Below are 12,876 nucleotides of genomic sequence, written 5' to 3'. Positions count from 1 at the left end.
TCACTTCTTTGGCTAAGCCGGCGTGCATCAATGATGTTCAGCGGCTGGCGGGTCGTATCGCTGCTTTAAGCCGGTTCATAATCCAGTTAGGTGAGAAGGCCATACTGCAGTATCAGATGATGAAGAAAACAGACAATTTTGTTTGGAGTGATGCTGCTAATGCTGCCTTTGAAGATTTAAAGAGACAGTTATCTGAGCCACCGGTCCTTGCGGCTCCCATTGATAAAGAGCCGCTATTGTTGTACGTGGCCGCTAACTCGCGTGCTGTCAGTGTTGCAATTGTGGTGGAGCGCAAGGAGACTGGCAAGGAGCATCCGGTTCAACGGCCCGTTTACTACATTAGTGAGGTGCTTATTGAGTCTAAGCAAAGATATCCAAATTGGCAGAAACTTGTTTATGGGGTGTTCATGGAGAGCCGGAAGCTTAAGCAATACTTCCGGGGTCACCCCATCACTATGGTAAGTTCTGCTCCTTTGGGAGACATCATCCAGAATAGAGAGGCTACAGGACGAGCCGCCAAGTGGGCCATTGAGCTTGGGCCTCATGGTTTGAAGTATGTGCCACGCACTGCTATTAAGTCTCAAGCACTGGTGGACATCATCAACGATTGGACAGAACTACAGACGCCTGAGGAAAAACTGGATAACACATATTGGACTATTCACTTTGATGGATCCAGGCAGTTGGAGGGCTCGGGGGCTGGAGTTGTTTTAGCTTCCCCTCAAGGTGACAAATTTTCTTATGTGCACCGGTTGATGTTTCCCTGTACTAACAATGCAGCTGAGTATGAGGCCTTGCTCCATGGTATTCGGATGGCTAAGGAGATGAACTTAAGCCGGGTAAGGTGCTTGGGCGACTCAGATTTGGTGGCTCAACAGGTGTCAGGCAAGTGGGACTCTAAGGATCCTCTCATGGCGGCTTATCGCCGTGAAGTTGATGCTGTAGCTAGGCACTTCAAGGGTTATCAAGTGGAGCACATCGATCGAAGGAAGAATGAGGCCGCTGATGATTTAAGCCGGCTGGGATCTCAGCGTATGCCGGTGCCACCTAACACCTTTTTGGATGTTTTGCATAACCCTTCTGTTAAGTTGCCCACAGAGCAAGACTTAGCTGTTCCAGATCCAGAAGCACAGTTGGTGGCGGCTCTTCACGTCATCTCAGATTGGACAGTGCCATATTTGGCTTACATGACCCAGGGTGAGTTGCCTGAGGATGAGACCTTGGCTAGACAAATCATCCGGCGGTCTAAGTCCATGACAATTGTTCATGGTGAGTTGCATCATCGCAGTGTTACTGGGGCGTTTCAACGCTGTGTGTCGCCTATGGAAGGTCAGGAAATACTTCGTGAGATCCATGAAGGGGATTGTGGTCATCACGCCGGCTCAAAATCTCTTGTGGCCAAAGCTTTCCGTCATGGTTTTTATTGGCTGATGGCTCATGCTGATGCGGAGGATCTGGTCAGTAAATGTGATGGTTGTAAAAAATTCTCACGACGAGCTCATGTGCCAGCTCAAGAATTAAGGATGATTCCAATTGCTTGGCCGTTTGCAGTCCGGCGGCTTGATATGGTTGGGCCTTTCAAAAGGTCCAAGGATAAAAAGACACACCTCCTGGTGGCGGTTGATAAATTTACAAAGTGGGTTGAGGCAGCACCGGTTAGTAAGTGTGATGCAGCCACGACGGTTCAGTTCATGAAAAAGGTGATGTTTCGTTTTGGTTTTCCACATAGCATCATAACTGACAATGGTACTAATCTGTCCAAAGGTGCTATGGAAGAGTTGTGTCAACGAGAACATATCCGGCTCGATGTTTCATAAGTAGCTCATCCTCAATCCAATGGCCAAGCTGAAAGAGCCAATCAAGAGATCTTGAAAGGTATAAAGCCCCGGCTCATGGTCCCTTTATAGAGGACGCCGGGTTGTTGGGTGGAGGAGTTGCCTTCTGTGATTTGGAGCATCAATACTATACCTAACAGATCTACGGGTTATACGCCTCTCTTCATGGTTTACGGAGCAGAGGCGGTCCTACCAAGTGACATCCGTCATGATTCGCCCCGAGTGGCGGCTTACTTTGAAGCTGATAATGAACAGGCTCGTCAGGATGCACTTGATTTGTTGGATGAGAAGTGTGATTTAGCAATAGCCCGCTCGGCGATTTACCAGCAGGACCTGTGCCGTTATCACAGCCGCCGGGTTAGGTCCAGAACCTTTCAAGAAGGTGACTTAGTGCTCCGGCTCATCCAGGATCAGTCCGATATGCACAAGCTATCCCCGCCTTGGGAAGGACCCTTTGTGGTCAGCAAGAACCTGAATAACGGGTCATATTACCTCATCGATGTTCGAGAGCACAAAGACTCACGTAAGTCGGAAGAGGAGACCCGCCGGCCGTGGAATATCGCTCATCTTCAGCCTTACTACACTTGAGCCACCGACTCTCAGGATGTACATATTTTGACGATGTATATATTATGAAAAGTAATAAAGCAGGACCTCTGTCCTTTTCATCCTCAAAAGTTTATATGTCTTCACTATTATATTGTTAAAACAACCAATAGGGAGTGGATCATATTTGAATCCGGCTTTCCCTTTGGTAATACTTATGATCATATTTGAATCTAGCCATGATCATCAGGGGGCTTCCTGTTCAAACATAGGTCGTATTCGAACCAAAGAGAACATAGCTGTCGATACCCTCTTGATCGGCATCCTGCCAAACCCACTAGGGGGCTTCTTGATCGTATCTGAATCATGGCTCAACCCCTTTTGAGTCTGACGTGGATCGTATTCGAATCAGCGTCATTAAACAACTTTCAAGGTCATTTGGGGGCTTCCTGTTCAAACATAGGTCGTATTCGAACCAAAGAGAACATAGCTGTCGATACCCTCTTGATCGGCAACGCCAAAGCCACTGGGAGCTATATGATCGTATTCGAATCTTAGCTTAACCCCTTTGGAACGGTTTACTGATCGTATTCGAATCAGAAGCCTCAAAATTTTGTCTGTTTCTCATAAAAGTTTTGCACTCACGATTATTTGACTGTCTTGAGACCTTTTTGATCATATTTGAAAGCGTTTATGGGGTGGTTTCTATTCCACCGGCTTAACCTTGATCAATAAAGTTGTTAGCACATAACAAACATCATATGTGCCGGTTTTTACAGAATTGGGTTCTCACCCTCATTGTTCGGGTCACATAAACCGGCAGCGTAATCGAAGGATCACAGGTATGCTGTTATGATTATGTCTCAAAGATATAATTGAGAACCGGCTTTTATATGATTTTTTTATTCATACTCCGGGTTATATGTAAAATATATGACCCTCCATGCGGTAAGCCGCCAAGGGACTTGTGATTTGTTCTCTATGCAGGACAATTAAAGCAGCTCTTTAAGCATAAGGAAAGTAGATGATCAGCATAATACGGAGGAATATAAGATGGCGGCTTAAACAGTGTTGAGCGCCACACACATGCGCGATGGCACGACAAAATTAAGTGTTTTTCTACCCTATTACATGACTCCCCGAGTCCAAATAAGGAAGCATTGTTTTTCAGCAAGGCATATATATGGGCCGCCTGATGGATTCAATTTGTTGTTGGCCTGAAGCTTCCGGTTCATCCCTTTCCGCTCCTCCGTCTGTTTCCCTGTCCTGGAAGGTTGATGATGACCAGTCAATGCCACTCAAAGCTTCAAATTCAGCTTCGTCATCAATTAACCCGGCCGGATCAACTTCAGGGGCGAAGGTATGGTTACGAATTGGAGGGATCAGGCTGATTGCTTCATAATGTGGTGTTGGGATTCTCTGATTCTCGGCGTCATAACCCGGTTGGTACTTGGTAAGGTCCGTGTCGTTACCAATCAGAGTGGCCACACGGCGTATTTCCTTCACGCAAGCGGCGAAATTCTTCTAGTCAAATGGGGTGCCGTCCTCTTCAGGCTTGGATACCCAAGGGCGATGTCGGTCGGGTCTAGCTCTGGTAGCCACGCCTTGGCCCGGCTTAATGCGGCTATGGCTCTGGCTCTTGCAGAAGCTCGTCTTAATTCCTAGAACCGCTGAGGTACCACGGCAAGCCGTTTTAGTACATCCGCCAGGAGAGTGGGAACTTCATTCGACAAAGCCACGACGGCTAAAGCACGTTGTGACCCGGTGTAGAGTTGTTCCACCAGTGTATAAACGGCCTTCAGCTTTATCAGCATGCTTTGGTTAAGATTGGAACTCCTGGGGCCTGCATTACAAAGTCAGGTGAGTTGATGACAATTCAGATACTTGTTGAAAAAGATTTAAAATATCTAACACTTGCAGAGTAACTTACCAAAGATTGCTGAGACCATCTGAGATACATGGCGTTTTAAGCCGGATAACTCGGCGGTTATTTCTGCAAGAGCCGCCTCCGCTTGTTCAGCCTGGTTGATCAAAGCGATCTTTTCATCAGCCCAGGCCTTCTTCTCTGCTTCAAAGTTCTTTTTCAGTTTCTCTTGTTCAGATACACAGAATTCAAACTTGGAGTTGGCCTTTTGGGTCTCATTCTCCTGAGCTTCCAGGCGATTCTTCAAGTCAGAGATCTCTGATTAAAATTGATTAATGGTGGCCTGTATAAATGCCGGGTTACAGTCAGGATCATCATAATGCAACATTAAGTCCCAAGCACTTTGCAAGCAAAGATACTTGGCGCTTGGGGGCTAATATATGCTGAAGAACTCTATTTACAGTGGTGGTTCATGGAAATAAGTCCCACGCACTTTGCAGGCAAAGGTACTTGGCACTTGGGGGCTAATGCATATTGATGTTCAAGTACTTGATTAAAACATGGTAAGGACCGGTTCAAACATGCTGTCTAAGCCAGCCCTTGGGCGCTACAGGATAAGCTGGGTTTCTTGCATGTATTACTAAGCTGGTATTAAGTCTACAGCATATTTCATCATAAACAATAGACTTGGGGGCTGGTATAGTAAGGATAAATAAAGTATAGCAACAAGAGTTATACCTCAGATTTTTGGTGTATCTGTTTCACCATGTCAATTTCCAGGTCACGGCTGTTGTGCACTTGATTTATATAACCAGAGACGATTTCTCCAATACTCAGATGAGTATAATCAGTGACATCCAGCTTGGCTTTGCGGCGTTCCAGAAGTTCTTCCTTGGCGGAGCACTTGGCTAGCACGGTGGGTCTCCCCGGTTCAACAAAGTCTGTCTTGATGATTTCGACGTCCGGGTCATCCGCCTTGGCCGGGCTAGGGATCTCCGGGTTCTCAGAACCGTCAATGGCTTGCTCGACAGGCGGATCAGTGGTAGGCGTTGGAATATCGTGGGCTGGTTCAGGCGGCAGCTCATGAGCGGAGGTAGTAGGAGCAGCCGTTCTGAGCTCCAGTTCAGTCAAGATCGGCTCTTTGGCCGGCTTATTCTTCTTCGCCCTCTTGTTGGGCTTTACTTGTACATTGTGTGAAAATCAAAGGGTTAGTACAAAAACATGAGTAAGATAAGCACAAGATAAACAGATTATCATTACCTTGGAGCAGTTTTGAAAGCCGGCATATTAGACTGGATTGATTCGCCAGAGGAAGGTGAAGTTCCTTGATAGTTTGAGTCAGAAGAATTGAGTGGTTGACCAGTGAAACCCGCCAACGGATACAAAGAATGTAAATCGGAGATAACCACAGTCCGGCGTTTTCTTGTTACATCGGGTAAGCTGGAGGAGAGTTCCGCATCTTTGCTGGTCCGGGTCTGCCTCCGGCTCTCGTGAATCTGTCGCTTCAAAAGAAATTGAGGATCTTGGTAAGCTAAAGGATGTGAAAATCTTACTTTCCGGGTTACTCTTCGGACTTTCTGTGTCGGCAAAGGCTCGGAGTCGAAGGAAATTATAGTTACCTCTTCAATCGCTACATGACTCGCTCCTGTATCCTCCTGATGATAGTCAGTGTCAATAAGATGGTTAAAAAAGGAGCCTAAAGAGTCAAGAGCTACCTCTGACTAGGAGGTATCCTGCAGATGAAGCATATCCGAGGCGCTAGGTTTGTTCCCCTTCTTCCGGGCAGCAACTTTCCTGGTGGCTTTCTTAGTTTTTCTGGCTTTCTTGGCAGCCTTATGGTCATACTTGACCTTCCAAAATTCGTCATCAGCCTGTGAATTATAACAAAGGTTTTTGAGTAAAGACGAAATTGTTGAAGTTGGAGGTAAAAATGCTCATGTCAATAGCTTACCGCTGGAGCCGGGTTAGCTTTGCAGAAGGGACTTAAACCTACTTTCCCGCAATCTGCCAGGCTCTCATTCCGAAGAGACTTAGTCATATCATCAACAACGTCCTTAGGTAAGTCATTAGGGCTGTGCCATAGAGGATCATTCTTTTGGCCTGTGTAATCGCACATCAAGCCGGGGCGGCGGCTCAAAGGAAGAACCCGCCAGGCAAGCCAAACCCGGACGAGATCAATGCCGTTTAGGCCGTTCCCCAGAAGAGCTTTGACCTTGCTTATGGTGGGGGCAAGTGTTTGAGGTTTAGCCGGAGACAGTTTATCTGGCAAGGGGTGAGTTGACTCCAGGCGTAGGGCGCGAAAGCCTGGCAGAGGGTTCTCATTAGCCGGAAAAGTGTCTTGACAATAGAACCATGTCTGGTTCCAATCTTTAGGGTGACTTGGCGGTTCGGCATATGGGAAGAGACAGTCTCTCCGTTGTTGGATTGAGATTCCTCCAAGCTCCAAGCTGGGCCCATTGGCACGTTCATTTTGACGGTTCAGATAAAATGACTCTCTAAAGAGTAGCAAGCTGGGTTCTTCTCCAAGGTACACCTCACAGAACACTTGGAAATTGCAGATATTTGACACGGAATTGGGTCCGATGTCCTGAGGTCGCAGGTCAAAAAAGTGCAAGACGTCTCTGAAAATTTTTGAGCCAGGTGGAGCAAAGCCCCGGTTCATGTGATCGGTAAAAACGACAACTTCCCCATCCTTGGGTTGAGGTTTTTCTTCTGTCGGATCAGGAGCACGATAGGACATGACATCCTTCTTCGGCAGATAACCAGTCTTCACAAACTCGTTCAAGGAGTTATCGGTGACGATGGCTCTAACCCAGTTTCATGTGACGGGTGTTTTGGGAGCCTTGGGCGGCATTATGAAGATGGAAGCCTATGAAAAAGTAAAAATTTCCGGCTCAAATTTAAGCCGGAGAAAGTATTTCAATTCATATTCAAGATGGCGGCTTACGAAGGGGCCTAATGACATATGGCTAATTGTGTCAGATTATTCAAGCCGCCATGGGCATCATAAGCAGTTAAGTAATTTAAAACCACGGTGAGTGGTCAGGATTATTGATTGAGCATTGCCTTTTTAAGCCGGCGATAAGAGTCGCCATGGCTAACAGATACAGTTTTTTGCCTAAGTGTCGCACAAACAAGTTTCGCAGGTTGCAGCTGTTATTTTGGATCAAACAGTCGTTCAGAAAAGAAAATATTATAGGCCTAAAAACTGGTACAGATGAGTTTGAAAGTTCTAATGAGGCCTCTGAACTAGAGAAAGGAATCTACTAGCATCTGAAATGGATGCGAAACGGTTACCGCGCAAGTTAGATGTTCTTTTTGGATCAGAAGAAGTTGCGGTGGAGGAACCGCGAAGAAACGATGAAGAACCATGAAGAACACGGAAGAACTTGAAAACCCTAAATGCAGATCTGAAGTGCGGGAAGGTGAAGACTTACAGCTCTAGATCTACTGCGGAAGATCGCCGCCATTCTCTGGTCGATTCAGGTTGATGCAGCGGCCAAGATCGACGAAGGTGAGGTGCTCTACTGCGGCGGCGGCGGCGGAGCTCAAGCAGCAGCGGAGTCGCGAGAGGAAGAAGATGACAGAAAGGGGGAGAATGAAGAAAGACCTAAAGGTCGTGCTTATTTATAAGGAAAAGACTGACAGAGAGGGCGCGAGAAACGAGGAGGCCAGACGTGGTTATCCAGCTACTCTGACACCTCGATTTTCGGGATGTTCATTAAGATACGGATCCGTTGGGATATGACAGAAAAAAATATGAATTTAATGGAAGATGACATCATGGCGGGTTATCATGAATCCAGAAGATGACGTCATGGCGGGTTATAACTTTTGCATAGACAGAAGACAGAAGGCTTTTTCTTAAGGTATTGAAGATTGACATGAACCGGTTCAAATCAATCTGGGCCTAATGTTGGGGATATAACTACTAGTGTAACCCGCCCAGGAGGGGTCGGGTTACGCTATGGTAATTTATCATATGAAGCCCAATACCAAGCTTGAAGATGGTGGTTCAATAAAGGGCCTAAAGCCCGCAGGCGACTTAAGGCCCGTGGTGATAAACCGCCGTAATAGCATGACTTGTGTTGTAAGGCAGGATTAACTAGTCGCCGAGCCGGACACTGTTTATGAGCCGGCCGGGACTCTGTAGGCCGCGGGGTGTCAACCCGTGTATATAAGGGGATGACCCGCCGGCGGCTTAGGGCAAGTAACATCAAATTGAGAACCAGGCATAGTAGATTTGCTCCCTGGTAAACGAAACTCTAGCAATTCCACCTCAACTGGATTAGGCTTTACCCTTCACCGTAAGGGGCCGAACCAGTATAAACCCTCGTGTCCTTTGTCCTGCTTTAACCCCTTTAAGCTTCCTAGTTGCGATGGCTCCATGACTAAGTCCTTCCACAAGGACATCTGTCGTGACAATTCCACGACAGTACACCTTTCCACCTCCTGTATGCCACTGTGGCAGCCCCTTTCGACTATAAAAGGAGGCCCATTGCATACTGGAGAAGGATTCGGCTCTTTGGAACCACGCACCCCACCATAGCTAGTTTGAGAGCTCAAGAACTCTCTGAAATACACCCACCAAAGCAGGACTAGGGTTTTACGCACCTTCGTGGCCCAAACCTGGGTAAACGATCCTTGTGTTGATTACTAATCCTGCTCTTCTCGCAACCCTGCACCTCGACAACCGTAGTAGGGATTCTTGTGATCCCATAGGTGTCGTTCCACACCGACACCATGTTTGCAATCAATGAACAGAGGTCATATGAAGTACAAAATTGTCAAACATGGCATGTGGACAAAGTACTCATAGCATACTTCAATTCATGTAATTGGAGGATCTCTAAAAGAGGCATAGACTAATTAATAACAAGCTCACAACATGGCATCATGAAGTTAACAGAAAACTGGAACATCATTTAGGCATGTTCATGGCAATGAAAACATATGCTGCAAGACATATATGAGGCATGAAAGTGCATGGAAAGCATGTACAAGTAGAGCACTACAAAACATGAACACTGAGCTACTTCTAGAAACCACAAGCTTGATGCACTCACCACAAGGCACATAAAAATACATGGATTGCACCATTGTAAAGATGGCATGAATATGCTACTAAAACATGTTGACATGATCCTCAAAAGATAAACACACAAAATGCTATGAAAAAGACAAATCAACAAGATATGACATTCTTTAGCAGGTTATAACATTTAGCACTTTTACAACAAAGATTAGGGCATCAAGATAGACAGTAACATGCACGCAAATTACACTACCATGTAGAGCATCCAGAGACGAACAAATCGACATATCATACGCACGAAACGGAGCAATATGCAACAAGTTACATAAAGTGAAACATGCCTATATGATTTAAGAAATCTGGGACTTAGCAAAAAATAAACCTCGAGAAAACTGGACGAGGAGGTCCCGGGACGTGGCGGATCCGGGACAGCGGGGCGAGGCGTTTGGATGAGGGATTTGGTGGATCTCGTCCAAGCGGGTGGTTCCGGGCCGGATCACGACGGATCCGGCCGGAGACGGCGACGACACGGAGGCGGGCGACGTTTTTATAGGTAGAGGGAGCTAGGAGAGAGATATTGAGGTGCGGTTTTCGCCCATGTGATCGTGATCCAACGACAGAGAGCATGGAGGGGGTTTAGATGGGCTAGTGGGCTGTTGTGAAGAGGTGTTGGGCTGCAAAGAGACAGGGGTTTCAGCGGTTACACGGTTAACCGTTGGGGCATCAAACGACCTCCAAATGGAACGAAATTTGACAGGCGACCTACCGGTGATGTACCAAGGTCATAAACAAATCTCATCCCATTCTGAGAAGTTTTTCTCCCGCTCACAAAATGAGATCTGAGAGGTGCAACGGGTGCATGTGAGAGTGTCGGATGCCGAAACGGACAACAGAGAGAACTGGGAGACCCGAACACATGCAAGTTTTGAAAACATAAGGATGCAATGCACATGATGACATGTAAAAGTGCAACACGCAAGCGAATGACATGGCAACGATGGTGAATAACTGGAAGACACCTGGTGCCTCGGTCTCGGGGAGTTACAACACTCCTCCACTAACAAGAGATCTCATCCTGAAATCTTAGGAACGAGACGGAAGAGAAAGAGGGTGAGGTAAAACAAGAGCTGAAGAGAGAAGAAGAACAAAGTCAAGAGCACTCAGGTAGAAAAGAGGAACGACGATTATGACGAGAATAGAAAGCTCAAGGAACAAGATAGACTTTGAAACCACTCCGGTTAGAAGAAGATAGAAAAGGAGTAATAACGAAGGAATTGGGATAACAAGCCGGTTGAACATGTAATGGAATAGAACATGGACTTGATACAATGGATCGATAATTGACGAAAGAGACAACACAACGCCTCCGGAAGAATTGAAAGAGTGGAATGAAAAGAACGAACAAGAAAATGACAACTTCTACCACAATTGAGTTGAAAAGCCTCCTTGCAAGGAAGGATTGAATGGAGTTGTTGGAAATTCAACAACGAAAAGAAAACGCTTGTTGTGGGCTTATGGAAAACATCTCCAAAATTATGAGGTGATAGCCGGCCACAAATGAAAAAGATTGAATAGCTGAGAAGAACGAAGAAATGCAAAACTCCATTTCAAAAGAATTCGGAGAATTGATTGCACTTCGAGACGCAAGAGGAAAAGAATCTTGATGAACAATTGAAGGATGAATTAAATCCTGCTGAACCACCATGAAGAACTTCGGTGACAAAAGGATGATGAGATAAAATTCAAGGATGAAAAGAATAAGATTAAAGCCTTGTGATGATTAGACAGAGGTTCCAACAAGATGCCCGACGACACTTTGAACTCCGGAAAAGAAAAGATGAACACTTCGAACCGAGAATGTGTTTATGATGAACAACTCTGAAAAGAAGAGAGTACTCAACTTGATGAAAGAAGAATAAGAATTATGTTATGCTTATCCTCCACCACTTAAATTGATGAGAGGCAATGGATTTGCATACTACTTATTCCCGGTCAAGGAGATTAAGGGGAGACATAGCGCAGAACTTGAGAAAGTCTTCATGAACCACCGGTAGGATTGGAAAGAACGAATGAATTGATATGATAAGAACGGAAGTGAAATTCTTAAACGAACCACCGTGGCAATGAAAACGAACGAAGAGAAGAGAACGAAGCTGAAAACTTGGAACAAAGAAATATTCCTCAATGAAGGACTCCGGATAATGGAAATGGAAAAACAACTCCTGAAATACTCCGGATGGGTAAGAAAAGAATCACACGAAAAGGGAAACAATAAGAGGATAGCAACAAGCTAGCACCACGTGTCTCTGAGAGAACAGACAAGATTTAGGGGAAAACTCTTCTTCGGTCTTCAAATGTTGAGAATGACGATGAGAAACATCCCCAAAAATTGTTGAGATACTCCGAGAGAATGAAAAGCGAAGAGGTTGATCCTACAATGAAAATAATTTGAAATTGATCTTGGAAAAACATCTGGGAGATTTACATTTTCCCCCCTAACTTTGTCCCGACCTCATGTTTACCCCTAAATAAAAACAGTGCTCAACTTTACCCCTCTTCCGTTAAGTGCGCTTATAGAAATACCCTTCTATACATTTTTTGTCCAGTCAAAGGCCTTTGACCGTTAAGTGCGCGTGTAGAAAAATCTAACGGTCAAAGGCCTTTGACTGGACGGAAAATGTACGGAAGGGCATTTCTATAAGCGCACCTAACGGAAGAGGGGCAAAGGTGAGCACTGTTTTTATTTAGGGGTAAAGATGAGGTCGGGACAAAGTTAGGGGGAAAATGGAATTGGCCCAAAACATCTGACTGATGAAATTCATTCTTACGTCAACCTTCAAAAAGAAATTGAGAATAGCTCTGGGAAAATTAGAAGAGTGCGTTAAGATCCTGGGAAAAGACCTGTGGGTTAGGGCCCATTGAAAAGAAGCACCGTTGGAAAGGAATGAGAAGAGATGATGCACCAGAACTAGAGAAAGTCTTGAATGAGGTGACAACCTCGAATTAATTGAATGCAAACACGAATATTCTGAGATGTCTCGAGCACTCCGGAAGGATAAACTGGCGAGAGGCGAACGAGCAAGGGGAAACACTTGAGTTGAGGAAAGGAATATGATCAACAACGGAAAAAAAAACTTGAATTGGATCCACCGGAAAGGAAAACGAGACCAACCATGATGAAGTTGACGAGAAATCACCGGTTGAGACAATTGAAGAAAGATTGAAGACGCTCCGCATGAATGAAATTGATGCTCAAATAGAGGCTCAGACTCCGGTAAGAAAAAGTGGTGGGAGGGCGGGAAAACAAAGGCAACTTGGAACGGCGAACCGACGAATAACTTGAAGAGAAAAGCACTGGTTGAAATAATGGAGGAAAGAATGCAAAGGCTTTGCACGAGTAGGATGGATACTCGATTAAAGACTTCGGCTTCGAGAAAAAAGGGTGGGCGGGTGGGAAAAAGAAAGGTAACTTCATAAGGGGGAGCAACGTGTTGAGAAAGAACTGAGGATTGAACTTGCAAAAGACAAAGACGGTCGAGTCAACTTGACGAGAAATGCACTGTATGAAAAGAGCTGACATCGCAACGAACGAAAAC

The sequence above is a fragment of the Aegilops tauschii genome, chromosome 5 (assembly GCF_002575655.3).
Source record: "Aegilops tauschii subsp. strangulata cultivar AL8/78 chromosome 5, Aet v6.0, whole genome shotgun sequence".
NCBI lineage: Eukaryota > Viridiplantae > Streptophyta > Magnoliopsida > Poales > Poaceae > Aegilops > Aegilops tauschii.
Note: the sequence above shows the minus strand (reverse complement) of the source record.